Source organism: Balaenoptera acutorostrata, chromosome 10, assembly GCF_949987535.1.
Source record: "Balaenoptera acutorostrata chromosome 10, mBalAcu1.1, whole genome shotgun sequence".
In the NCBI taxonomy this organism is placed as follows: domain Eukaryota; kingdom Metazoa; phylum Chordata; class Mammalia; order Artiodactyla; family Balaenopteridae; genus Balaenoptera; species Balaenoptera acutorostrata.
In genome coordinates, this window is record NC_080073.1 from 14,531,182 (window position 1) to 14,557,618 (window position 26,437).

Below are 26,437 nucleotides of genomic sequence, written 5' to 3' on the forward strand. Positions count from 1 at the left end.
AAAACATATGTCTTGAACTTAGCAATTTTACTCTACAGGTTTTTGAAAACTGAGAAGCTTAAAGAGGAAGTAATTTTAATTTATGGACATCACATAGTATGATAGTTAATTTTATGTGTCAGCTTGCCTGGCCATGGGGTGCCCAGATATTTGGTTAAACATTATTCTGGGTGTGTGGGTGAGGGTGTTTCTAGATAAGATTAACATTTGAATCACCAGGCTGAGTAAAGCAGATTGACCTCCCCATTATGGGTGGGCATTATCCAATCTGTTGAAGGCCTGAATAGAACAAAAAGGCAGAGTAAGGAAGAATTCATTCTCTCTGCCTGGTTATTTTCAAGCTTGTGACACTGATCTTCTCCTGCCTTTGGACTTGGACTTGGACTAGAACTTACACCACTGGCACTCCGGGGTCTCCAGTTTGCCAATTGCAGATAGTAGAACTTCTCAGCCTCCATAAATGTGTGAGCCAATTCGTTTCCTTAAATCCTTATTTCCTTATAATTTCCTTATAATAAATCTCTCTCTTTATCCATCTAGCTAGTTAGCTAGCTACACACACATAAAGTATACACACACACACACACACACATTCTATTGGTTTTGTTACTCTGGAAAACCCAAACTAACACACTAAGGCACCTAGAAACTGTTCCTTTCTTTTTGACATTCTGTCAAACCACACCTAAATATTGCAAATCTATAAACACATATTCCAAAACAGAGCAAAACGATCACAAAAGAGATCTCAATGGAAAGGGATGTCAAAGATTTCCTTTGCTACTATTTTTAATCCTTATCATAGACCATGCATGCAAAATGATAACTTACTTCTGTAATGGTGGAATAATAATTCTGAAGTGACACTAGAAAGTCATTGAATGTTAGAGTTGAAAGGAAAATCAGAGAATTATTCATCCATCATTTTACATGAGAATATTTCCCCCAGGGAGGAAACTCAAATTTCCCAAGGTCATAGATACTGACAAAATTGAGATAATTGGTAATAGTAACACATATCATTTATTGAGTACTTAGTATGTATCTCCCACCGTGCTTTACATCCATTATTGCATTTGATAATCACTGAACAAGTATGTGAGTTGGGCATTATGATTACTCCTCGTTTTCCAAATGAGGAGATAGTTTAGAAATGTTAAGAAATATGAAGTGGGGCCCACAGACATGTGGTCAGATCAGGCTTAAAATCAAGCCATTTGACTTTAGAGCAGTGCTTCTCAAACCTTCACACACACACAACTCACTTGAAGATTTTGTTAAAACACCTGGCCCTTGCCTCAGAAAGTCTGATATAATTGGTATGGGGTAGCCCTCTATTGTCAGAGAGTCTCTTCCAGGGGATTCTAAATGTGCAGGCCTGATTACAACCACTACTTTGAGCATGTATGGCTAAGTTCCTTTTATGTATCCCTTATCCTTTAGAAAAAGCAATGAGAATTAGGCCATGACTCAAATTATAAAGTACATAGTCTCCTTGTCCTTAATACGGGATTTGATTTTTAGTAAGCAGGAAAAACTGGAAAAGAGGAGTGATATTTGGTGGTGGGAGGGAAGGTGTCCTTAAAAAGATGTTACAATTAGGATAGAATGGGAAGCTCACTTGGGAAAATGAATGCCAACATGGCAATGTTACAAACCAAAATAATACCAGTAGCACTAACACAATGTTCCAATTGTTTTACACTAAATTGTAATATTTCTCTTACTACAGTGGAAATTGGCTTGATCTTCCCAATTAATTTCCTCTTTGTGATAGAATTAAACATTCAAGACCTTTGCCATATGGATTTCCAGCACCTCCCACCAGAGTAGGCAAAGAATATCTCCTGCCTACTGATGTTGGCTTGGTATGTGATTTTCTTTAGCTGATGAACTTTAGTGAATATGCTGATGCTGCCAAGGCTTTAAGAGAACTTGCAGGGTTCAGACTGGCCTTTTGTGCTTCTGCCATCAATTCTGAGATTTTGTGTGATACTGGCACCAGAATGAGAGACACATGGAACAGACCTGAATCCAATCCCTAACCTGTCCCATACAAGTCCAGCAGAGTCACAGCTGATCCACAAGCTGTGAAGGAGAAATACATGCTTACCCGTGTAAGCCACTATGTGCTGAAGGTTTTTGTTGTTGTTGTTGTTATTCAGTATTAAAAAAAAAAGACTTGACTAATACATTTATATTTAAACAAAAAAATTCTGCATGACCTGTTGATTATTCTTTTCATTGACCAGCATCTGAAATGCTCCATACCTTCCTAATGTTTCTGGAATTCCTGAATGAATTCCAGGGTAAGACAGCTATCTTACTATGAAAGTAAAAAGAGGCCTCTAGGGTATGGGCATGTGGCCAGGCTCAGCATTCAGCCACACACATTTAGTTATTTATATCTCATAGTGAAACAAAAGAGATTGTGGCAAATTCCTTTTCTAGGGGAGAGCAGAGGAGAGATGTAATTGGTGGCATTACTTTCTAGTGATGGAAGTGGTACAAGCTGTGAGCACCATATTCATGATGTAACATGATGCCTGCACTGGGCAGCTTCTGGGGCTCTACCTTGGCTGGCCTCAGACTACCTCTCCTTCCATTTTCTCCTGGTTGTTTTTCATGCCTCATTTTGAATCTTTCTAGTTCTCCTCTAAGCTGATGAGGGTCTTCCAATAAATATGTTTTTTCCTTAAATCTACCAGGGCGATGTTTCTCATCTCCAACTAAAACGTCTTCATGTCCCATTTGCCTTTGTGCATTTAATTCTTAAGTATTTAGGTGGTACCTGCTATATATCAGAGACTGTACTAGACTCTAGGGATAAAAAGAAGAGTGAGGTCCCATTGCTCTCAAAGGATACATATGTCTACCTACAGTGGATTCTTGTTATTTACTGTAGTTATGTTCTAGAAAATCACTGAAAACCATGAATTAGTGAATACTGAACCTTGCTCTTACAAGAAATACAGGGTTAGGTTTTTAAAAGCCTGTGGCCACACCATTTTCATCAGATGATCAGCACATAATCTTGTTTTATGTGTGTATGATTAAACACACCTTATTAAATCTTACTTAATAAACATTGTTTATTCATTAACGTTTAACTCATGGCCAACAGCACTATAACTCATGCCTGAACAAAGCTTATGTAACTCCTATGCTTTCTCTGTAAGGCACAGCACAGCCTTCTTCTGCTTGGGAGTACTAGCCAGCACTTCAGGCCTACACTGAGGGGCCATTTTAAACAGTAAAATCCCCAAGAAAAATCAAAATAATGTGAAAAGAGAGCACTAAATATAGTCTGAAAGGGATACTTGTTTACAGTATGAGACCTGAAACAAGAAAGTAGACTATTACCTTTTCTACCTCAGCTGGGAACATGCGTGTTGGGTGACTCAAAAATTTCTCCCCTCTGTGCATGTCTGCTAATGACCAGGAAAGCACAGTGAGTATATCGATTTGGGGGTGAAAATAAATTTTAGCATATAGGTGAATTCACAAATATGGACTCCGTGAATAATGAGGATTAACTATGTACATATAGATTAGGGACAGAGTTAGAGATAGAGGTATGCAGATATGTTTGTATATAAATAAATTTCTATGTATGTTATGTTCTTAGTAGAGAAATACAAGATGTAAGGTGTGTGAGAAGTGGACAGGGAATGCAAGGACAGTAAAGGAAGGAAAGCACCGTGCTTGGTGACCAGAATAAGGATGACAAGATAACACGTCATATTTGAGATGCCCTTTGGAGATGAACAAGAGGTAGACATTTTAGTTAAAGGAAAAGCCTACACAATGTCCCACACACAACTTTGCATCACAAACCTTTCTGGAAATAACAGACTGCGAATTAGGAAAAAGGGAATTTGAGGGAGTGGGAAAGAAAAATTGAGTTCTGAGAATAAATTTATATCACACGGATGTGTCTAGTTTATAGAGTAGGACATGCTCAGATTTGAGCTTTGCAAAGATAACTTCCATGATAATGTAGTGGTTGGACTGACAAGGAAGGAAGCTGGGGATGGGAATTCCAGATGGGAGTGACTCATAAAAAGCAGGTTAATGGCATGAAGCTGAACTGAGACTGGGAGAACAGCAGTAGGCAAAAGATTCAAATCCACAGGATTTAAGGAGAAATTAACTATTATAAAAGGGGAAGAAGAAAAGATTAGGGGATAAATAGATTTAGTTATTACTTGGGAAGACTTTCACAGAGCCTGGGCACACAATGGGCAGGCAGTTTTGCTGGTAAAAAACCTGCTCCTGGTTTTGTACATGCTGAGATAGAACTGACGATGAGATGGCCAAGTAAAGTATCTCAGTCATTAAGAAAAGTAAAAAATATTATTGTTCAGTGTAATTTTCTGATCTCTTGGTTCCTTTATTATCAGAAATAGAAACAATGAAAAGATATTTAATAAATACTGTCTTGATGATAAATTTGTTATAAAAAGAATTCCCATAATTCTCCTAACTCTGAGCTTGGGGGCTTGATCAAACGGCACTTTGTAGACCATTGAAAAGGATGTTGATTCTGACACTGAATGAAATGATGTGGCATGGAAATGTTTTGAGCAGAGAAGGGACAAAATAAGACATCATTTAGAAAAGTAACTGGGGCAGCTGGACTGAGAACAGACTATAGAGGAACCATGGTGAAAGTCAGGAACTCTGAGGTTATTGCAATAAACTTTACTTCTTAAAAAACTTTAACCACTTTTCATTAAAGCATAAAATGGTCACATTCTGCCAACTGATAGAAAAAAGATTGTAAGTAACTATCAAAGATGTAGAAGACCCTGTTCTTCTAAACCTGGGGAGACTGCACACACATAAGTATATAAATTAAGGGCAGGGAAGACCCTTTGGCTTCAGGAAGCAGTTAAGTAGAGACTGATTATAAAAACAGTCAATTTCAAGGTTTCAAAATGCCCCCACCCAGTTTTATTGAGATAAAATTGCCACATAGTATTGTATTTGTTTAAGGTGTACCACATAATGATTTAATATATGTATATATATTAAAATGGTTACCACATTAATTTCATTAACACCCAGCACCTCACATACTTATAATTTTTTTTCTTATGATGAGGACTTTTAAGATTTACTCTCTTAAAGCAACTCTCAGATATACAATACAGTACAGTTAACTACAGTCACCACGCTGTATGTTACATCCCCAGAACTTATTTATCTTATAATCGGAAGCTTGACCCCCTTTTCTCATTCTTTTATTTTTAGATTCCACATACAAGTGAGACCAAACAGTATTTGTCTTTCTCTGACTTATTTCACTTAGCATGATGCCCTTAAGGTCCATCTATGTTGTCACAAATGGCAGGATTTCCTTTTTTTTTTTTTTTATGGCTGATGGTCTTGACCAAAAATTAGGAGTTGAAGATTTTAAAGTATAAGTTTCTTGTCAGCACTGTCCCAGAGGTGTTACTACCATAAGCCATTTTACACCTTTTCCTAAATTACCTTGGTTAGCATATAGTATTTGTTTGTTAGTCTTGTGTTTTCTTCATCAGTCAGTGAACTTCCTAAGTACTAGGTACTCCAAGTGACTTGGTCTAAGCTCTACTCTGTAAAGTCCCAATATTTCCTTTTTCTTTTTCTTCTTCTTCTTTTTTTTTTGGTTCAGTGAGCATTTAAGCTTATTAATACTTATTGGCACTGTAAAACTACAGTTTTTCATCACTCAAAATCACCCCAGGAGGAGTTGGAAATTGGAGGTACTTTTACATTTTTGGGGGTCCCAATCTAAATCCTCTTTTCTCCCAGCCTCTAAGGAGGAAAATAATGATCTCAGTTAGAGAAGTACCCCTCCCTTTGCTCCTCTTTCGTGCCCGTATTCAGAGAAAGAATTCAAAAGGGGCCACTCTAAACCACCTTGCTCTACCACATTCATATTTAATTGATGTACAGTGGGAAGTAATGCTCCCAACAGACACATACATCTATTACCCTTAAGTGGTTGGCTGTGATTCTTTTTATTTTTCTTGGTCATTGCATTTCTTTCCATCTTCAACCTCAGATTTACTAGGGTGATCATCACTGCTTGGCTGACCCTGAGGAGTGCCAACGTGGTGTATGTATCCCGTAATTAAACCTGCTTTTGGGGAATATGGTCTGGCACAGAATATACCCATAGTGGTTCTGCCCCCTGCAATGGTGATTTCTATTGCATTTTATGCCTATGTAGCTTCTAATTGTCCTAGAAGAAAAGGACTAAATGAACCAACATGTGTGAAGCCCTCTGAGCTAACACTTAATGAAGAGTTTGAAATTCCCAGGCGTAAAGCACCATAAAAGTGGTAACCATTATTATCTTCCGAATAAATGACTTTTCCATTGTCTTTCCCTTGTGACATTTTTATTCCTCACTTTTCTCCTTCTTGTGGATTTAATTTTTAAATGAACAAGAATGTCTGTTATAAACTTTTTTTCTTAAATTAGAGAAACACTTGAGTAAACTGCTTATATTAACCAACTGCATTTTAAAAGAGATTGGGAATTAGCTCCTTGCCTTAATGTCTAACACAACTAATTAGTCAGATATATATGATATAATGCTAAAATAGTGGATGGTATATGAAAAATGTATATAAATATGTACTATATGTAAAATGTTACCATTTGTAATGAAAGCTATTATTACCAAATATATTTTTTCAAATTTTACTAAATATGATATGGAATGAAACATTTCAGCAAATATTTAATGATATTTTAATTTTACTGTGTGCATATTTTTTCTGGTTTTAAGTTCGTTTCTCTACAAGGTATTATGAAAATTAAAAGCAGGCTAAGAATATATAGTAGAAAAAGCTGAAAGCAGAACAAGAATCCAGCAAAACAACACATAATTAAGAAGCTTGATTAAGAAACTCTTCTTGAGAGGGTAGTCTCTTGATTAGAAAGAAAAGTTTGGATGAAAAACTTCATGGGCAGAATAAGGTCTATTTTACATCCTGAAACCATGGCCATCCACTGTGGGTAATTCTTTCTAAATATTTCTAAATCATCACCTAGCCATGGTTGAAAAGATCTACTAAGAGATGAAACAGAGCTCCTAACATTTTTCCCACAGCTTCCTCATTTTATGGGTGATTCCATATTTTAATCAATCGTCTAGAAATAAAGTATGGACGTAAAGAGAGAATATAGAAAAGTGGCTTAGAGTTTGAATTTTTGAATAACTGTGTCTAAAGCGTGGCTCTAATATCACTAGCTATTTGACTCTGTGCAGGTTATTTGATTCCTCTATAACTCAGTTTCTTACCTGAGAGTCAAAAAGAGAAAATAATAGTGCAATCTCACATTTCTTGGGTGATTGAATGAGATGATTATTATAAAATCCTTGGCATGCTGGAGCTACTCAATAAATTAGTATTGATGTTATTATCAATAGTGGTGTTAGTAGTAGCTGCACTAAGTACTTTTCCAAAACAAACTTCTCAATTCCTCCAAGGAATATATATTCCCAACAATGTCCAAGAACATCTACAAAGCTCTCTTAGTTTGAGAAGATGACAGGCATGGATTCTTCTGGTGGTCATTATTAATATTTATCAACTTTCAAGTATGGACTTCCTGCATTATTTATTTCTACCTATATTTTCATAAAGGTGACATTTGCTTTAGAAACACAGGACTAAAATAGTGTTGGAAATAATTACCATGTATTAAATAAAAATTGAAACATTCAAACCAATTCTTTTTCACTTAGGGGTAGCATATTCCATTTTCTAAGCATTCTAAAGTGATATGTTTGATTTTGTCAAACCTCTCCCCATTTCCAACATGTGCTATACAGACTTGTTATCTTGGAAGTGATTACTCATACTTATTTTTCGGGAGCAGGTATCTAAACCTATAATCCAGTAGGCATGACATGCTTAGCTTCACAAATGTCCCAAAGTCTAGAATCTCCCCCTATTCCTGCACTGAGAGACTAGAGAAAGTAGGAAATGAGAATGAATTTTGTGTTTACCCATTTAGTGTCTAGATAGACTTACGATTGGGATGTGTGACAGTCTACCTAAGTCATATGGTCAGTAGAAGTTGGAGTTGATAATAAGTAATAAGGCAGAGCCCACTTTTGATCTCCTTTGCCTAACAGGAAATGCAGTGTAGGAATAAATCCAGGAAGGATTGCTGAAATTAAAAGGCTGGTGTACCCAGTCCTATCACCCTACCTGGACTATGATAAAGCTTTAGTAGCATTTTTTGGGTAGAGATCTGAGGGAATAGTTAAAATGACAAGCAATCGTGGGTGCAGTGAATCATAAACCCCAGTCCAATGGAACACACGGCTGCCACTATTTTTACACAGAGTTCTCAAATTAAGGAAAGAAAACTTCATTATATTTTAATACATTTTTGAATGGTCTTTAACAGAATTTCAAGTAAAAGTTAAATATACCAAAGCATCCATGGTTCAAAAAAGATAAGAACATGCCTTTTTCCCTTGCTCATTTTAGGAAGATATCAAGAACAAGAGGACTTTAATAAGCAATATTTGTTTATGATCATAAAACTATATAGTATAAGCCAAAGTAAAGTAATAGCTCTTATCATGAGAAACATATGGACTAGGGTGGGGTTGGAGGATTGATCACCTAGTGGCATAGCATGAAATTAACTCTTCATGATAATAATAGTGTAATGCTGACATTAATAGGCAGAAGAAAGCTATGTATGGGCTTGACCACTATGGCTATACTGAGATGAAATGGGCTATAAAATGTTTGCTATTGTTTTGAAATGGGATAACAGCATACATTTAAATTATGCTCTCATCGAAATTGCACTGTAAACCACAGTGACCTATTTTTATGTCTTTTAATGATAAGACTTTGCATATTTTATTAAAAACCTGAATGCTTTCAGTTTAGTGGCGTGATTGAGGGTACAGGACTCAGTATTACTATATATAAAGTGCTCAGTACATTGGCTGTTAATGTGAAGATTTTAATGTGGTTGGGACCTCTTCAGCTCAGCCTAGGACACTTAGAAATCATGAGATGAGCTAGGTTTTTACACAACATCCACACCTAACTTCCTCCTTCCAGGAAATGAGATGGAAAAAAAAAGCGAGGTTGTAGGTACACAGTATGTATACAGTTTCCTCTGTGTTCATGATAATCAACCATGACATTCCTTATGTGTAAATAGCACCTTAATCTTAGAATTAGTCTCATATCTGCTTTCATGGAGCCACTACTAACCAACTGATTGGAGGTAGCATGCTGAGTAAAATCCATTTTCCATCCTTTGGCTAGATAGAGGAATGGAGAAAAACATCTACAGCGGGATATGTTTAAACATGTAATATGTTTCATTCTAAAGGTACACTAAGTATTAGATGCCTGATTCTGCTCTTTATTATAGACTTCACCATCACTGGAAGATCTAAGTAAATATAAGTTTTATTTATTTATTTTTAACATCCTTATTGGAGTATAATTGCTTTACAATGTTGTGTTAGTTTCTGCTGTATAACGAAGTGAATCAGCTATACTTATACATATATTCCCATATCCCCTCCCTCTTGCATCTCCCTCCCACCCTCCCTAGCCCACCGGTCTCGGATAAGCTTTATTTTTGAAGGGGCAAAGGATCCTATAAGTTCAACAAAACCGATGCTTCCTCTCCTTTTTGCTCCACTGTAACCAATCAAATTAACATTTATATCACATGCATACATCATGTGAACAAATTTCACTGGGCTAATTATCTTGCTCTCATGCCCCCCTAACATAAGGACTTTTCTTATAACGGCATTTTTAACTGCTTATGTAATTGTCTATCTCTTCTACCATACTGTAGGCACTCTTCCTAGAGCCTGGAATAATGATTAGAAAATAGTAAGCACTAAATACAACTTGTTGAAAGGAGGAAGAACTGGTCTGAAGTTCAGAAAAATGGAAAAATGCCTTTGACATTCCTAAGTACTATTTTCTATGTTACATATAATAAAATCTGGGGAAACTCTTTTTTATTTATGCGTTGATGTTGACTGTTTTTCAACTGTAGCTTTTATAGATGTCTATCCTTAGAATGACAATAACACTACTCTACACCCACTAGGATGGCTATTATAAAAACAACGACAACAACCCCCCCCCACACACACACAAAATGGAAAATAACAAGAGTTGGAAAGGATGTGGGGAAACTGGAAATCTTGTGCATTGCTGGTGGGAATGGTATAGCTTCTGTGTGGTATGGCAGTTCTTCAAAAATTTAAAAATAAAATCACCATATGACCCAGCAATTCCACTTCTGGGTATACATCCAAAAGAACTGGAAGCAGGGACTCAAACAGGTTATTTGTACACCCATGTTCATAGGATAATTATTCACAAAAGCCAAAAAGTGGAAACTACCCAAGCGTTCACTGATAGGTGAATGGATAAACAAAGTGTGGTACATACACACAATGGAATATTATCTAGGCTTAAAAAGGGAGGAAATTCTGACACATGGTACAACATGGATTGACCTTGAGGCCATTACGCTAAACAAAATCATCCAGTCACAAAAGGAAAAGTATTGTATGATTCTACTCATAAGAAGTACCTAGAGTAGTCAGATTCACAGAGACAGAAATTAGAATAGTGATTGCCACAGGTAAGAGCGAAGAGGAAATGGGAAATTATTGTTTAATTGGTACAGAATTTCACTTTGGAAACATGAAAAAGCTCTGGAGTTGGATGCTGGTGATGGTTGCCCAATAACCTGAATGTGCTTAGCGGTGTTGAAGTGTACACTTACAAATTGTTAAAATGGTAAAATTTATGTTATGTATATTTCACCACAATTAAAAAGTTTTAAAAATATATCACATAAAAGGACAATAATAATGAATATGGTATAACTAAAATTTCAGCTCTCTCAGTTGACTCAGGCTATTTGAAGGAAGGTATCTGCAGGTATCCATCCCTAGTACTGAACTTGGCGGGATTCTCTGCATGTTAGCAACATAATAAATAACAATGAAATGATCAACTTATTAATAAAATTTTTCCAGTACATGGACAGAGATGTCTTGAACTCATCTTTGATGAGGTTATTTTACAAACAGGCATTGCAGAAATTGTTGTGGAATGAAATTACAGTAAAGCAGATCAGGGAGAGTCAAAGGGTTTCTAAATCAGTTCTGTCTCTACTATCTTGAATATTCATATATTCATTAAGTGTTCTCCACGTTGTTGGTCATATCTTAGTGCTGACACACTATCATTAGGTTGCTCAAGAAGAAAAGCTTAATAACTCTGAAATGTGAAGTTTAAGTTTCTCCATTTTCCACATGATACAATTTCCTGAATTATTTAAACATAAGCCAAGACAGTTTAGGGAATTATTTGAAATAAATATTGAGAAGGAGAATTCATTTAAATGAGTTAATCCTCCCAGAAATGGATAGCAACCAGATATTTAATAACTGCATATCCAGTTAAATCACATTCAGAAACTGCTGGAAATATAGACTAGACAACTTCCTTAATTTAGAGGACAGTGTAATACTTAAGGCTTTAATCCCCTTATGATAGATACTGGACTTAGGACTCTGGCACAGTTTTCATGATAAAACCCTTGCTCTTATTAAGATGTTTTGTACATGAGTCAGTACAAATCATTTGTAAATCAACTAAATTCACTACAATAGTCCTCTAGTCTTTTCTTCTTGAGGAAACATGAGTAATGACATTTTTACACCTGATATGACTTTTTTTTTTTTTAATCTGTTGCTTGGAAACATTTTCTAAGACTGATTTAAAAATTAAAACAAAAAAAAGGAGTTGCCCCATTAACATACAAGATCAGAAATGCCCTTACTGTAAAATTTCTGTAAATTTGTTTTTAGTGCTAAAGAAGAAAAAAAAAAAAAAAAAAGCGTATCATATGGCAGTCAGACTAGCACATAGAAACCATATGGCTTGGGCTGTTTCACTAAATGGAATGGAGATAGTAAATTTTTATCGACATATGTCATGTAAAAGTTATGAAGCGTTCTCCATCAAGAGCTCAGAAAATTAAATTAAAATCTTATATTTTATCCCCATTCCAGTAGATGATATAAGCCTCAGTAGTGAAAAAAGTCCATGAACAGATTTCCATTTAAATTCCTCACTGTATGAAAATAAAAATCATGGAAAAAATACAATCTATTATATGATTTGTCATCAAAAATGCTGTAGTAAATCTTATATACTTACATGACTTAATAAATCTTTACCCTAAAGTAAACAACTTGTAGAACTAAAACTCCTCTGTGAAAAGAGTACATTAATTTATTGAATCACATAATACCCACATAAGCTGAATATAAGTTGCCTTTTAATAATCTATAGTTTAAGAGATTTTAGGAAAGCAAAAAGAAAAAGTTACTTATTTCTAAAGATCAAGTTGGCAAATATAGCTGTAAATATATTTTATTCCTTGGGAGCGTATCTTTTGAGAAAATATAAACAAAGCTTCAGCTTGAGAAAGTGCCTATTGGATTATTGAACTAAATAACCCACGTACTTTTCAATAAACATAGCAGAACTTGCCAGAGTACTACACAGAGTCTTGCCTGCAGTCACTTTTGCATTTGGCTATTGAACAACCTTCAAGAGCACGTGAATATGAGCTTTTTTCTTTTAGTTTTAATTTTTGAAACTTTAGATATCCAAGAGTATATTTATGAAGAGTAATTATTTTCTTTGGGCTCTGATTCATGAAAGCCACTTTACCCAGTGATTTATTTTCAGAATAAAAGTAGTATCATTGTTTTATTATAAAAGACAATATGCTTATAAAAGTCAGACCAACTCAGAGGAGTACAAAGGAAAATGTGACAACTATTTGTATGCCATAATTCAGAGATTCCCGTTAATATTAACATTTCAGGGCATATGCTTCCAAACTTACTTCTACGCATAACTGTGTAAACATATACATGCATAAAATATACATTTACTTCAACAAGGATGGGATTGTATAACACTGTGGCTTTGTACTCTATTTTTTAACCTTTACATTTTTGGCATAATCCCCATCAATAAAGGCTCTTTGTCAAATTTTCAATTAGCCGCTTTATATTACATTATAGATGTATGTGTATGATTATTTAATTATATAATTTATATATAATCATTTACAATGATTAAAATATATACTATATATAACATATTTTACAATAATATATATTATTCTATTTATTATGATCTATACTTATTTCATCATGATTTATTTAAGCAGTCACCCACTGATAGGTATTTGTCTTGTTTTTCACTTAATAAAATACAAGTATAGAGGACATTTTTTTATTCATGTCTTTCAGAAATTGAAAGAGCAAGTAGATAAAAAAGCAAGAACACACGCATATGATTATATATATGAAACATATATATGAGATTATATAATGATTTGGATAATAGAATCAACCTTGATGTTTTATATCCATTAACACACACAAATACACACTCATGTTGGTTCCCTGAAGAGGATATATATTGCTCATTTATGCCCATCAAACAAAGGAAAATAAATCAGTAATGAAAATATGTCATGTATTTGGCTGCAAAGTAAAACTCTGCAAAGCAGAAATTTCATACGAAAAATTCTGCTCGTGTGCCTTATAAAAAATTAGCAATCTAAAACAGAATTAAATAACCCTCATTTCAAAGAACAAATAAAAATGCAAGTAGTGCTCTTTGCAGACTCAGAAACAAAATACTCATATCAAAATCTATAGAGGCAGAAACAGCTCTCCTTTGAGGAAAATATATAGCTTTAAATATTTTATCCTAAAAAAGGATAATTAAGTAGTTACCTAAAAAAAAAAAAAAAAGTTTTGTGATTTCTTCAGGGTTAACAAAATGAAATCTTAACTTTTCAGTTACAAAATTCTACCTTTACACACATCACAGTTGGAACTATGTACTTTCTTATTTTCCCCTTTCCCGTTTTCTCTTCACACATTTCAGTTTCCACTTCCTGTGTCAGTATTTACCAGTAAAATGAACTTAGGACACCATTATTCCATTTCTAAGTTCCACACCCTATCATTGCTAATCTGCTGATGCAGAGACTGTCCTGGATCACCTAGGCAGACCCAATGTAATCACAAGGATCCTTAAAGGAGTTACAGGAAGATGTGACTGTGGGGAACCAAAGAGTTGGCAGCTTGAGGAGGACTGAGACTGATGTTACCGGCTTTGAAGATGGAGCAAGAGATGCCACAAACCAAGGAATGTGGGCAACTTCTAGATGCTGAAAAGGCAAAGAGCAAGAGCCTCCAAAATAGGAACACAGGCCTCTTGACACCTTGATTTTAGCCCAGTGAGACTCATTTCAGACTTCTGGCTACAGAACTGGAGGACAAATTTGCCTCGTTTTAAGCCTTTAAGTTTGTGGTAACTTATTACAGCAGTGATATGTAACCAGTGCATCAGCTAATTCAGCATATTAAAAGTATGCTTGTTATGTTGATAGCAGCATTATTCACAATTGCCAAGATATGGAAGCAACCTAAGTGTCTATCAACAGATGAATAGATAAAGAAGATGTGGTATATATGTACAATGGGATACTACTCTGCTATAAAAAAAACAATATTTTTTCATTTGCAGCAACATGGATGGACTTGGAGGGCATTATGCTAAGTGAAATAAATCAGAGAAAGATATGCTATCACTTATATGTGGAATGTGAAAAATAAAACAAACTAGTGAATATACAAAAAAGAAGCAGACTCACAGATATAGAGAATGAACTAGTGGTTCATTGGGGAGGCGGAAGGGGAGAGGGGAAAGGAAGGGGGAATAGGGGTAGGGGATTAAGAGGTACAAACTATCATGTATAAAATAAGCTATAAGGATATGTTGTACAACACAGGGAATACAACCAATATTTTATAGTAACTACAAATATAGTATAATCTTTAAAAATTATGAATTACTATACTGTACACCTGTAACTTGTATAATCGTGTACATCAAGTATACTTTAAAAAAAAACTAGACAAAGAAAAAAAGAGTGTGGTTCTTACAAAGATTAAATGACATAATGTGTGCGAAGTGCTTACCCCAATGCCTTGAACAGGGCAAGAAATCAATAAATGATAGCTGCTATTAATCTAATTATTTTATAACTAGTAATATATTATTATTATAATACTGACAAAATGCTGACTGAACAACATTCTGCTCTAAACAATAAGAAAGCTTGAATCCCCTGTATGTGATATTCCAGGGAATGATTGAAAACCTTAATATTTATGGTAGGCAGGATATAAACTGTGATAAGTATTAACATTTAGAGAAAACAGAAACCACGGGAGAGTCCCAGTATTCTTTTTATCCTACTGAGCACTTTAATGAATATATTTAAATACTTGGAATAAATCTCTGTGTTTGTTTCAACAAAACTTGGTAGCATCAAAATTCCTAAAGTTTAAGATACTTAGAATTTCCATTTTCATGAATAGCCTCACTTTACAGACGACTGATTATCTCTAATCTCCATAGGTTGAATTTTGATGGGAATCATTTTAGATAGCCCCCGATCCCCCTAGTCCTAAAGATGAGAGAAATCAATTTTAACAGAGCATTTTATTCCAAATGACATCCTCTGTCCACAGTTTCAAAAGTGATTATTCCATGATACACATGAGGCTTTGAATTGTTTTCAGGTAAAGCATTTTAAATGATGTTTATCATAATCATTATATACAAAGAGTATTAATATACTCAGATTCCATGTTCTGGCTTAATCCCTAGCTTTTCATTTCTGCTTTCTTAAATGCATGAGTTAATATTTTAACCTTAAAACAGTGCTTTGTTCTTGTTTCAGAATCAGGCAAGAGTTTTGAGCACTAAACTTATATTTTAAATTTATTTAATGAAACTCCTCCTTAGAAATACATTTTATATATTTTTATGCCCCTGATACTGGGTGATATTGCTCTACTGCTCTTCTCCATTCAAAACCTAAGTTAAGCACTATTCTGATCAGTCCCATAATTGAACTGATATAACATGAGTAATATAAATAATGTCTTACCTATAATAGAGATTTAGTGGTCAGTTTGATTTTAGTCAGCCCTTTACACAGCATACAATAGGAACTTAAGGACTTATATTGGGTTAAATTAATATATTTCATTCATTTATTTATACAAATATGTATTTATATTACGTAAAATACTTATTTTAAGTATTACAGTAATATGGGGCTAATACAAAGATAAATCAGTAGCAATCAGTAACTCAGTGAGTCTACCATAAGTAGGTAGGATAAAAGTCAGGATTAATGCACAAAATTTATACTGTGAACAAGACAAGGAATAACTGTGAAGTTCAAAGTATAAAGTTAGGATACTGTTTGGTATGTAACGAGAACCCTCAATTAATACTAGAAATTTCAAAAGTTTTGTGTTTGTGGCATATTTTCAGATACTCAAATTATTACATGTGAAGTCAACAATAGATTCAAAACAACACTTTATGAAGTAATTTATAAATACAAACATAACTACAGTGTAAAGGTGGTTCACAGAGTCTACAGGAGCATCCAGTTTTTAGCCTATTCTTGTTGGCCCCTCAGCAATGTAAATTTTCTTAAAAATATCTGTTTACTACCACAACTCCCTTGTTCACCTGTAAGGACAAACTCTTAACTATGTCAATAGCCCTGTCTCTTTTGGGATTTCCTTGATGTCATTTTCTGTTTACACTTCCCTGTGTCATATAACCTGCTCAATTATGTTCTTTGCTCTTAAGTATATAACATTTAAACATCCTCTTCTTGGTTCATGGACATATTATTTTATGCCATCTTTATAAGTATATTAATTACAGTATTTGCAATTTTCTTCTATCTGCTTTTTATTATATATTTTTTCTTCCTAGTTTCAGTTTTCTCCCTGTCTATTTTGTCTTTCATTGTCAGTGGTTTTCCTCAAGGATCTGACAATTCTTGTTTGTCTAGTCATATTTGAGATGAGTCACTTACAAGTTCATTGGCAACTCTGCAGGGAATTTGCGGTTGTCCCTTTTGGGCATCTATATAGGATGATGATCTGGCTGAACCACTTTGTTGGAGACCTCAAAATGTATATTACCTTCGGTGTATTATTTGGATTCATCAGATTCCCAAGAGAACAATCGTCTAGTCTCCTGCCTGATTTACAGCATTCTAGGAATTGAAGGCACTGTGATTCCAAACATTCATGATGAGGAAATACTTTTAGAGACCTCCAATATACTGTTCCGGAAGAGAAGGAGTAGGAAACTGGTGCTGCAAATTCTGAATGTGTTTGAGGATTTGTGTTACAAACCAGGTTGTCACCCTGTCCCTACACCTAATTTGAGAGTCATCTTCCTCCCTCTCCTTCCCTCCCTCTCTGCTTCCTTCTGCCTCCTTTTTTTCTCCCTCCCTCCCTTCCTTCCTTCCACAAGACAGAACCATGGATCACTCCTTCAAATTCTGAATTCATTCGTTCATTCCCATTCTCTTTCTCTTTTTCTTTGTTTTTGTGATTCTATGCCTTACGACATAGTGACAGTGAAGGGATACACACGTGGATATACACACGCACATACTTCCAGTCACTTTAGTGAATTTTTATGGAGGGAATAGAAATAAAAATAAATATGTCTTAAGTCTTTTTTTTTTTTTTTAGGAGTCTCCTGCAGGTGTTTTCATTAGGTACTGATTGTACAGTACAAGAATATGAATTTCCACATGTAGAAAGGTGCAGTCCAGGGGTTCTGCCTTTTCACGGATGCCTCTTTTCATTCATATCCTGAGGATCATTTATGCAGAAAACACAGTTCTCTGTCTCCCTCTGACTGTAAGATACATGGTCTTATTTCCCAGGCTTACATAGGTAGACCTTAACAACAGCACAGTGGCATCCATCTGATTCAATTTTCCTTGTTACGGAAGGAACTCCCTTTTTTCCTAGCATGTAGATATTCAATATTATAGTTGTGTACTTAAATCTACATTTACATATTTTGAAAAAAGGTATACTTTATCAAGCATATAAGTTTGCAGTGGGAGTGGAGGCTTTTTATGCCAAATCAATTCTCCATCTTGATTGCAGTCCTGTTATTAAAATACATTAAATATTGATGCAATTTCTAATGCCACCTCAATTATTACAGAAAATAAACAAGGAATGAGGTAAGTTTGACATATATGAATAGATGGCACTTACATTTCTATTTTCAACTTATATTTATATATCTATGTTGCTTCTGGTAGCAAGGAGGCTCACTGCGTTGCTAACTTACTGTGATGTGTACTCAGCTAAATCTTTCTGATACTTTATTTTCTACTCTGCTAATAAGATTCATACTATTCTCTGCCTTGTGTCTTGGGTTGTCTATTTTTTATCTTAAATTATTGTTCTCATCAGTATTTTTAAACATCTTTACACTTGTCTCTTTAATAAATACTTCCATCATTATTTTCTGGACTATCTCCAATATTTCTACAGTTCTATTAATCAGCTGCCAAAACCAGAGTCAGGCACATGGGTACACGCTGACCAGAATGACAAGAGAAAATGGAAAGAGGGATTATCATATCCTTGCTTTTCCTCAGCAGTCTTTTAAAAATTTCTTTCTTTTTATCGATAGATTTTCATGTTTAGTCAACAATGTTTATACCTTTCATCATGACTGGATTTGATGTTTCACAGTTATATGTGCATGGATGGGTTATCCATTAGAATTCTGCACAGTGTTTTTACTGAGGGAAAAAAAAAAAGACTTCTAGATGGTTTGATAAAAGACTGACCCATAGCTTACAGGGACCCCTCTTAGTTCATCTCCAGTTCGATTTCTGAGGACAAAGTACAAGTACATGAGGAGGGGGAAGTGAATGGGATGTGAAGAACGGGAGATGGCTGGACAGGTGGTGATGGTTGTTATTCAGCCAGAAGTGACAATATGGGCATTGTTTCGTGGGTTAATAAAAATAGATAACCAGGTCATGAGCTTACTTATCTCGTATTGCCCTGTTTCAGTTACCCCAGGAAAACATACTCAGTTTTGGAAGTGGACGGTAAATATATGCATTTTATACCATACTGATTAATTTTTAAGCCACAACGGTTTTTCTTATTTATAATTATTTTAAAAGATTATATGCATACTCTAGAAAAAATGGTAATATTATTGTATTCAGTTTATATTGTAACTATAACAATAGAGTATATAACAGGTTTTGTTTTTTTTTTTTTTCACTGAAACTAAGATGTTATCACACGTAGGATGCACCATTATTTTATGTATATCTGTGCTGGGAATGAAGCTACTGTGTCTCAGCTTCAGACCCATCCTTTCATGCTCTGCTGTGATGTTGATGATGGTACTCTGAGACCATGCTTCTCTTTTCCCAGCTGGCTTGCTTCAGGATCTCCCACCAAGAATTGCTAGAGGGAGAGTATGAAGGCTGAGGAGGAAGGGACTTTCTCCTTCCTGTTTGTTTTCTGTTTCTCTCAGTGTCACTGAATTTCTTGTTGCATAAATATGTTGAAAATATTTTCTCTCAATCTATGGTTTGTCTTTTCATTTCCCAAAGAGTGTCCTTTTAATTTTCATTTGATTTTCACTTTGTCAAAGTCCAACTTATGGAAAAAATTTCTGCTTTTAATCCTTTGTGTCCTGTTCAAGAAATATTTGCTTATTCCAAGGTCATGAAGAGAGTCTTTTGTTTTCTTTTAGAAAATTTTATATTTGTGGCTATGATCAATCTCAAAACATTTTTCATGTACAGAATTAAACAGGAGTTGAGGCTAATTTTATTTTTAAACATGTGAATAGCCACTCGTTCCAGAATCATTTGTTAATAGAGAGTATCCTTTCCCATTGAATTGACTTGTCATCTTTGTTGAAAGTCAATTGATCATATAGTGTGAGAATATTTCTGGAGTCTTGATTCTCTTCCAATGATCTAATTTTCTCTCTACATGTCAATACTACTCTTAGAATCAGGGGGTTTGAAGCCTCTACATCTTTTCCTCCTCCCCCTCCTTCACCTTTTCCTCCTCCATCTTTTTCAAGATTGTTTTGTGTGTTCTAGATCCAATATTGCAGCCACTTGTCCTATATGGCTTTGAGTACTTAAAGCGCAGCTAATCCTAACTGAGATGTGGTGTAGTTATAAAATATATACTTATTTCAAAACTTAGTTTGAAGAAAAGAATGTAAAATATCTCATTAATGGTTTTGCAATACTAATTCCATATTGAAATGATAATATTTTGGATATATTGGGTTAAATAAAATGTATCATTAAAATTAATTTCACAGTTTACTTTTTAATATGGCCACTAGAAAAATTTAAATTACAATTAGCTCACAATAATTTCTATTGCTGAGTGCTATTCTAGAGCCTTCTGAATTTCCATATAAATAGAACTTTTTTTTTTTTTTTCCCAAAATGTACTGTGAAAATTTTGATATGGTTTCTAGTACATCTGTGTCTATTTAAGGAGAATGTGTGTCTTAACAATATTGATTCTTTCAATCTATATTAGACCTCTGCATTTATTAAGGTCTTCTTTAATTCTATCGATTAATTGTGTAAGTATAGAGGGCCTTTTTATCTTTTTTTTAAGCTATAGAGATAGATATTTAATGAGTGCTAATGTTTTGTGAATAGTAATGTGTTCAAACATTATTTGTAATTTTTCATTGTTTATCTGTAGGAATACAGTTGATTTTTACATGTTAACTTTTATCCTGTAACTTAACTAAATTCACTTATCACTTTTAGTTTGCTTGTAGATTCCTTTAGATTCTTTATTATACAATAATATTTTCACTAACTAAATGCAAGTTTATTTTACTTTTCCACTCCTTATGCTTTTTTTCCCCCTCTTTCATTATTGCAAATCCTAGGACACAAAGTACAACAATTTTAGGAGAAAATCAGTCAAACTTTCCTTACTAAGTATCATGTTAACTATAGATATTTTGTAGATGGCCTCTATCGGTTTGATAAAACATCATTTTATTACTAGTTTGCTAGGAGTTTCTATTATGAGTGGATGTTGAATTTTGTCAAATGCTTTTCCTGCATGTATTGGGATTATCATTTGTTTAATTCTCTTGTGTATTTTAGTAATTAACTTTTGAATATTAAACCATGCTTATATTCCTGGAACAAAATCCACTTAATCATGATGCATTAACTTTTTGTACTGTTTAAAAATTTGTTAAAGATTTTTGCATGTATGTACATGAAGGATATTGATCCATAGTTTTCCTTTTTTATTTTCAATTTTTAAAAAATTTTCTTGGGGCTTCCCTGGTGGCGCAGTGGTTGAGAATCTGCCTGCTAATGCAGGGGACACGGGTTCGAGCCCTGGTCTGGGAAGATCCCACATGCCGCGGAGCAGCTGGGCCCGTGAGCCACAACTACTGAGCCTGCGCGTCTGGAGCCTGTGCCCCGCAACGGGAGGGGCCGCGATAGTGAAAGGCCCGCGCACCGCGATGAAGAGCGGTCCCCGCACCGCGATGAAGAGTGGCCCCCACTTGCCGTAACCGGAGAAAGCCCTCGCACGAACCGAAGACCAAACACAGCCAAAAATAAATAAATAAATAAATAAAGTAGCTAAAAAAAAAAATTTTCTTTCATCCCCCCCCACTCTCTCCCCACCACCCAGCTTTCCCCGCTTGGTGACCATACGTTTGTTCTCTACATCTGTGTCTCTATTTCCGCCCTGCAAACCGGTTCATCTGTACAATTTTTCTATATTCCACATATATGCATTGATATATGATATTTGTTTTTCTCTTTCTGACTTACTTCACTTTGCATGACAGTCTCTAGGTCCATCAGCATCTCTACAAATGACCCAATTTTGTTTCTTTTTATGGCTGAATAATATACCATTGTATATATATATACAACACTTCTTTATCCATTTGTCTGTCGATGGGCATTTACGTTGCTTCCATGACCTGGCTGTTGTAAATAGTGTTGCAATGAACATTGGGGTGCATGTGTCTTTTTTTTATTTATTTATTTATTTTTAGCTGTGTTGGGTCTTTGTTTCGTGCGAGGGCTTTCTCTAGTTGCGGCAAGCGGGGGCCACTCTTCATCACGGTGCGCGGGCCTCTCGCTATCGCGGTCCCTCCCGTTGCGGGGCACAGGCTCCAGACGTGCAGGCTCAGCAGTTGTGGCTCACGGGCCCAGTTGCTCCGTGGCATGTGGGATCTTCCCAGACCAGGGCTCGAACCCGTGTCCCCTGCATTAGCAGGCAGATTCTCAACCGCTGCGCCACCAGGGAAGCCCCATGTGTCTTTTTGAATTATGGTTTTCTCAGGGTATATGCCCAGTAGTGGGATTGCTGGGTCATACAGTAATTCTATTTTTAATTTTTTAAGGAACCTCCATACTGTTCTCCATAGTGGCTGTATCAATTTACATTCCCACCAACAGTGCAAGAGGGTTCCCTTTTCTCCACACCCTCTCCAGTATTAGTTGTTTGTAGATTTTCTATGATGTCCATTCTAGCCAGTGTGAGGTGATAACTCACTGTAATTTTGATTTGCATTTCTCTAATAATTAGTGATGTTGAGCAGCTTTTCTTGTGCCTCTTGGCCATCTGCATGTCTTCTTTGGAGAAATGTCTATTTAGGTCTTCTTCCCATTTTTTGATTGGGTTGTTTTTTTTTTAATATTGAGCTGCATGAGCTGTTTATATATTTTGGAGATTACTCCTTTGTCGTTGATTGGTTTGAAAATATTTTCTCCCATTTTGAGGGTTGTCTTTTCATCTTATTTATAGTTTCCTTTGCTGTGTAAAAGCTTTTAAGTTTCATTAGGTCCATTTGTTTATTTTTGTTTTTATTTCCATTATTCTAGGAGGTGGGTCAAGAAAGATCTTGCTGTGATTTATGTCAAAGAGTGTTCTTCCTATGTTTTCCTCTAAGAGTTTTATAGTGTCTGGTCTTACATTTAGGTCTCTAATCCATTTTGAGTTTATTTTTGTGTATGGTGTTAGGAAGTGTCTTAATTTCATTCTCTTACATGTAGCTGTCCAGTTTTCCCAGCACCACTTATTGAAGAGACTGTCTTTTCTCCATGGTATATCCTTGCCTCCTTTGTCATAGATTAGTTGACTATAGGTGCGTGTGTTTGTCTCTGGGCTTTCTATCCTGTTCCTTTGATCTATATTTCTGTTTTTGGGCCAGTACCATATTGTCTTGATTACTGTAGCTTTGTAGTATAGTCTGAAGTCGGGGAGTCTGATTCCTCCAGCTCTGTTTTTTTCCCTCAAAATTGCTTTGCCTCTTTGGGGTCTTTTGTGTCTCCATAGGAATTTTAAGATTTTTTGTTCTAGTCCTGTAAAAAATGCCATGGGTAATTTGATAGGGATTGCATTGAATCTGTAGATTGCTTCAGGTAGTATAGTCATTTTCACAATATTGATTCTTCCCATCCAAGAACATGGTATATCTCTCCATCAGTTTGTGTCATCTTTGATTTCTTTCATCAGTGTCTAATAGTTTTCTGAGTACAGGTCTTTTATCTCCTTAGGTAGGTTTATTCCTAGATATTTTTTTCTTTTTGTTGCAATGGTGAATGGGATTGTTTCCTTAATTTCTCTTTCTGATCTTTCGTTGTTAGTGTATAGGAATGCAAGAGATTTCTGTGCATTTATTTTGTATCCTGCAAGCTTACCAGATTCATTGATTAGTTCTTGTAGTTTTCTGGTGGCATCTTTAGGATTCTCTATGTATAGTGTCATGTCGTCAGTAAACACTGACAATTTTACTTTTTCTTTTCCAATTTGTATCCCTTTTATTTATTTTTCTTCTCTGATTGCCGTGGCTAGGACTTCCAAAACTATGTTGAATAATTGTGGCGAGAGTGGACATCCGTATCTTGCTCCTGATCTTAGAGGAAATGTTTTCAGTTTTTTACCATTGAGAATGATGTTTGCTGTGGGATTGTCATATATGGCCTATATTACGTTGAGGTAGGTTCCCTCTATGCCCATTTCCTGGAGGGTTCTTATCATAAGTGGGTGTTGAATTTTGTCAAAAGCTTTTTCTGCATCTATTGAGATGATCATATAAGCATATGATCATATAACCATATTCTTCAGTTTGTTTATATGGTGTATCACACTGGTTGATTTGCGTATACTGAAGAATCCTTGCATCCCTGGGATAAATCCCACTTGATCATGGTGTATGATCCTTTTAATGTGTCATTGGATTCTGTTTGCTAGTATTTTGTTGAGGATTTTTGCATCTATATTCATCAGTGATATTGGTCTGTAATTTTCTTTTTTTGTAGTATCTTTGTCTGGTTTTGGTATTAGGCTGATGGTGGCCTCGTAGAATGAGTTTGGGAGTGTTCCTTCCTCTGCAATTTTTCATAATTTTCCTTTTTTTATAATAACTTTGTCAGCTTTTGATATTAGAATAATGCTGGCCTACTAAAATGCGAAAGTTAACCTCCTCCATTATTTTCTGAAAGACATTGTATAAGAATTATTTCTTACTTAATTGTTTGGTAGAATTTACTGGTGAAGTCTTTGCAAGAATTTACCTTAGGTGAAAGTTTTTGTGAATAAATAATTTTCCTTTTTATAATTAGAAATATTCAGAATTTTATTTATTCTTCTGTCATTTTTGGGAATTTGTGTTTTTCAAGGATTTGTGTATTCATCAAAGTTATCATAATTATTGTCATAAAGATGTTCATTTCTATCCCTATTCTTTTATTGTCTAGAGGCTATGAAATAATGTTCTTTTACTTCTTTCCTGATATTGGTATTTTGTGTTTACTCTTGTTTTCTTCATAACTCTTGCTATGCTTTTATAATTTTTTTTTGTTTTTTTCAAAGAGCTAACTTTTAACTTTGCTGCGTTTTTATTTCTCTTTGTTCTACTTCTTTGATGTTTATTTTTAATATTTCTTTTCTTCTTGTATTGTTTCCATCCCTCTGATGAAATTCTCCACCTAGGTACACAGGCAAGCCATTTGTTCCATTAGATCCTTTAATATATATATCATACTTATTTTAAGGTACTTATCTGATAATTCCAACCTCTATGCCATTATTCAGGCTGTTTCAATAGTTTTCTCTTTTAACTGTGTGTCACGTCTTTTCTTTCCTTTTCATGCGCCATGTAATTTTTATTGTGTACTGGACATTTTATGTAAAAGAATATGGAGACTAAATAAGTCATACTTATTCCCTCCAATGGCAACATCTACTTTGCTCAGGATGCCAATGTGGAGAATTATAGTCTAGCCAATAGTGGAACTTAATCTGGTTTTGGTGGCAGTTTTGATTATTTTTAGTTCATCATTTGCTTCAAACATTTTTTGATGAGGAGAAGAAATTTCCTTTCAGTTCAGCTTGGGATCTGAGTTTGGCAAGATTTCAGAGCTCTCTTTTCTTCCTTCCTTCCTTCCTTCCTTCCTTCCTTCCTTCCTTCCTTTCTTTCTTTCCTTCCTTCCTTCCTTTCTTTCTCTTTCTCTCTTTCTCTCTTTCTTTCTCACAGCACAGCATGTGGAAAATTAGTTCCCTGACCAGGGATCAAAACTGCACCCCCTGCATTGGAAGTGCAGAGTCTTAACTACTGGACTGCCAGGGAACTCCCCAGAGCTCTCTTCATGCTTTACAGTTGAGCTCACACCTTTCTGAACTGTGGGATATATTCCACTTCTTTCCAGCCTGGATCCCAGATTTTGGGTCACTGGGGATTTCTTTTGGCTCTTCAGTCCTGCTGCAACATTTCTGTGCTTTGGGAGATTTCTTGTTACTCTGCTGCCCTGCCCTTCAGCATTTGGGAGAATCTCTGCAGTATTCCCGGTAAAGACCCAGAGAGCCTTGAAAGAAGTTCTCTTAGCTATTATGTGCTGAGCTCAGACTTTGCAGGGTGACTATAGGGTACAAAATGAAGGTACAGAATGCCATAGAAGGAAATTTCTCTCCTCTGCTGCCCTACTCTTAGCCTTGATGGTCAACCTTGCACTCATTAAGGTACAGTGTGTCATAGTGAAATTGCTCTTTCTATCCTACCCTTGATGAAGACATTATGTCTCTCTCAGGTCTTCTTTCTTGATCCAGCCCAGGCAAATTACCCCTGAGAATTTGCTCACGGTCAATGGGAAGAGCTGGCAAGGAGGTGGAAATTCTCTGCATGGTAGATTGGGTTTATTTAGTCTCCTTTGTATTTTGTAAGCTACAATTTTATAGCTTATACAGCTTGTTATCTTTATTATGGTGGATGTTGGCCACTTGCAATCAGCTTTCTAATCAGGAGAAACAGTCTAATATAAACTTGTCCTAGAATTATATTTTTAGATTATTTCTTTCTTATCTCATCTGTTTTATTTCTTTTACTCTTTGCTCTTTATCATCTCAGTGTCTCTTAACTAA